This window comes from Schistocerca cancellata, unplaced genomic scaffold, assembly GCF_023864275.1.
Source record: "Schistocerca cancellata isolate TAMUIC-IGC-003103 unplaced genomic scaffold, iqSchCanc2.1 HiC_scaffold_483, whole genome shotgun sequence".
Classification (NCBI taxonomy): domain Eukaryota; kingdom Metazoa; phylum Arthropoda; class Insecta; order Orthoptera; family Acrididae; genus Schistocerca; species Schistocerca cancellata.
The window spans coordinates 45001-48797 of NW_026046498.1; the positions used below are offsets into that span (position 1 = coordinate 45001).

General features: G+C 54.7%; 1 non-coding gene across 1 annotated transcript in view; it reads right to left on the minus strand.

Moving 5' to 3' along the window:
- Positions 1-1627, minus strand: part of LOC126127099 (small subunit ribosomal RNA) — a 1909-nt gene extending 282 nt beyond the window's left edge. The window contains exon 1 of the ribosomal RNA XR_007526961.1: positions 1-1627. This exon is cut by the window's left edge and continues 282 nt beyond it. This is a non-coding gene — a ribosomal RNA (small subunit ribosomal RNA).
- Positions 1628-3797: the final 2170 nt, after the last annotated feature.

Sequence of the window (3797 nt, forward strand, 5' to 3'; positions counted from 1 at the left end):
GCGGGTTACCCCGACCTTTCGGCCTAGGAAGACACGCTGATTCCTTCAGTGTAGCGCGCGTGCGGCCCAGAACATCTAAGGGCATCACAGACCTGTTATTGCTCAATCTCGTGCGGCTAGAAGCCGCCTGTCCCTCTAAGAAGAAAAGTAATCGCTGACAGCACGAAGGATGTCACGCGACTAGTTAGCAGGCTAGAGTCTCGTTCGTTATCGGAATTAACCAGACAAATCGCTCCACCAACTAAGAACGGCCATGCACCACCACCCACCGAATCAAGAAAGAGCTATCAATCTGTCAATCCTTCCGGTGTCCGGGCCTGGTGAGGTTTCCCGTGTTGAGTCAAATTAAGCCGCAGGCTCCACTCCTGGTGGTGCCCTTCCGTCAATTCCTTTAAGTTTCAGCTTTGCAACCATACTTCCCCCGGAACCCAAAAGCTTTGGTTTCCCGGAGGCTGCCCGCCGAGTCATCGGAGGAACTGCGGCGGATCGCTGGCTGGCATCGTTTATGGTTAGAACTAGGGCGGTATCTGATCGCCTTCGAACCTCTAACTTTCGTTCTTGATTAATGAAAACATACTTGGCAAATGCTTTCGCTTCTGTTCGTCTTGCGACGATCCAAGAATTTCACCTCTAACGTCGCAATACGAATGCCCCCGCCTGTCCCTATTAATCATTACCTCGGGTTCCGAAAACCAACAAAATAGAACCGAGGTCCTATTCCATTATTCCATGCACACAGTATTCAGGCGGGCTTGCCTGCTTTAAGCACTCTAATTTGTTCAAAGTAAACGTGCCGGCCCACCCAGACACTCAATAAAGAGCACCTTGGTAGGATTTCAACGGGGTCCGCCTCGGGACGCACGAACACGCACGAGGCGGTCGCACGCCTTCGGCTCGCCCCACCGGCAGGACGTCCCACGATACATGCCAGTTAAACACCGACGGGCGGTGAACCAACAGCGTGGGACACAAATCCAACTACGAGCTTTTTAACCGCAACAACTTTAATATACGCTATTGGAGCTGGAATTACCGCGGCTGCTGGCACCAGACTTGCCCTCCAATAGATACTCGTTAAAGGATTTAAAGTGTACTCATTCCGATTACGGGGCCTCGGATGAGTCCCGTATCGTTATTTTTCGTCACTACCTCCCCGTGCCGGGAGTGGGTAATTTGCGCGCCTGCTGCCTTCCTTGGATGTGGTAGCCGTTTCTCAGGCTCCCTCTCCGGAATCGAACCCTGATTCCCCGTTACCCGTTACAACCATGGTAGGCGCAGAACCTACCATCGACAGTTGATAAGGCAGACATTTGAAAGATGCGTCGCCGGTACGAGGACCGTGCGATCAGCCCAAAGTTATTCAGAGTCACCAAGGCAAACGGACCGGACGAGCCGACCGATTGGTTTTGATCTAATAAAAGCGTCCCTTCCATCTCTGGTCGGGACTCTGTTTGCATGTATTAGCTCTAGAATTACCACAGTTATCCAAGTAACGTGGGTACGATCTAAGGAACCATAACTGATTTAATGAGCCATTCGCGGTTTCACCTTAATGCGGCTTGTACTGAGACATGCATGGCTTAATCTTTGAGACAAGCATATGACTACTGGCAGGATCAACCAGGGAGCTGCGTCAACTAGAGCTGAGCAGCCGGCCGCCCGGGAGTGTGTCCCGGGGGCCCGCGCGAACACGCAAGCGTCCGCTCAATTATTCTGCAAACAGGAGGAGGCTGAGCTCCCCTGCACAATACACCTCGAAACCCTCTCAGGTCCCGGCGGCGCGCAGCGCCGTCCTAAGTACTTGGTCGGGTTCGAGAGAGGCGCAATCGCCCGGAGTTAGGCGAGTAGACGCTTTAGGTGCGACCACCCGTGCTCCCAACTGAGCTTGCCGCTGCCGACAGAGGCCCGGGAGCGTGCTGTCGTGGCATTGCCGGCGGGAGACAACACGCGCCACCTACGGTGACCGGCAGCTCCAACGCCAGCGCCACAGAAGGGCAAAGGCCCCACGTGGGTGCCGAAGCGAACTCTCCCAGCACAGCGCACGTGCCAACACGTCTGCACAACTGCGATACAAACCACCAGCGAGAACCGCTGGGGCGACCGAGCAGCAGACGGCGTCGCGGCGCCGAGTGCCGGGCGGCGGCGCATCCTCAACGCACACAGTCCTCAATCGGACCAGCACACTGCAGATGTCCACCGCGCTTCGCACCGGGCCGGCGAGGACCCACTTTGGCTGCACGGCGCCGCGCGCAGGGTGCCCCGGCGCGCAGCTGCGCCGCCTGCCGCGTCCGTCGGCCGGCGCGCCTGCCACTGGGCGCCCCCACCAGCCGGCTGTAGCGCGTGCGCCCACGCACCGCGCGGCCAGCACGCCGGGCGGCCCCCCCTCACCGGCCGGGGACAGTCCCACCCACCCACAGCCGCGTATCGCTTCACACCCAGATCCACATTCACGTTCATTGGTGTGGTGGGTATCGCTGACACAACCGCGTCATAGCTGTACCGATCGTTGCCCTCACAGATGTACCTCCAGCAAGATCAACCGCACCACAACGGGTTACCAGTTGTTCATTTGCGTAACGTCACCAGTAAACGTACACGTCCACGTCCATCCCCGTTTGCAAAGTCAACTATTATTGCATGCCTGCCTGTCAGGTGTCAAGACACACTACATCCGCTCACATCCACGCAACAAAATGTGCCCGACTAGAGGGCACGTGGAAGGTGCCCCCGTACGTATGCGATGTCCATTGCGCGACGAACTGTCAACCAGCCTCTGTAGCATGTCGCAGATGTGGAACGCGGGACACCGTGCTATCACATTGTGTGAGAAGAGACTACTATGTCTGCATACACGCGCCACTACATGAACAGACGGCTCATGCTGATCGCCATCCACTGCGTCCATTACTCCCACACGTCTCTATGGCGTACCACACTGCAATACAGCTGTTATGGGGAGATGACACGTAGCTGTGTACACAACATTCTGAGCGGGTTGCGGTTGGACAACAATACATTAATGTAACGTGTCATATGCCATTTACAGAGCAGGTTAAGGCACAACGTGGGTTAGGTTAAGGCACAACGTGGGTTATGTTAAGGCACAACGTGGGTTATGTTAAGGCACAACGTGGGTTAGGTTAAGGCACAACGTGGGTTAGGTTAAGGCACAACGTGGGGTAGATTGCGGCACAACTTGGGGTAGATTGCGGCACAACTTGGGGTAGATTGCGGCACAACTTGGGGTAGATTGCGGCACAACTTGGGGTAGATTGCGGCACAACTTGGGGTAGATTGCGGTACAACTTGGGGTAGATTGCGGTACAACTTGGGGTAGATTGCGGTACAACTTGGGGTAGATTGCGGTACAACTTGGGGTAGATTGCGGTACAACTTGGGGTAGATTGCGGTACAACTTGGGGTAGATTGCGGTACAACTTGGGGTAGATTGCGGTACAACTTGGGGTAGATTGCGGTACAACTTGGGGTAGATTGCGGTACAACTTGGGGTAGATTGCGGTACAAATTGCATTACATTGCGGTGCAAATTGCGTTACATTGCGGTGCAAATTGCGTTAGGTTAAGGTGCAACACAGGTTAGGTTAAGGTGCAACACAGGTTAGGTTAAGGTGCAACACAGGTTAGGTTAAGGTGCAACAGAGGTTAGGTTAAGGCGACATAGGTTAGGTTAAGGTGCAAGATGGGTTAGGTTAAGGTGACATAGGTTAGGTTAAGGTGACATAGGTTAGGTTAAGGTGACATAGGTTAGGTTAAGGTGACATAGGTTAGGTTAAGGT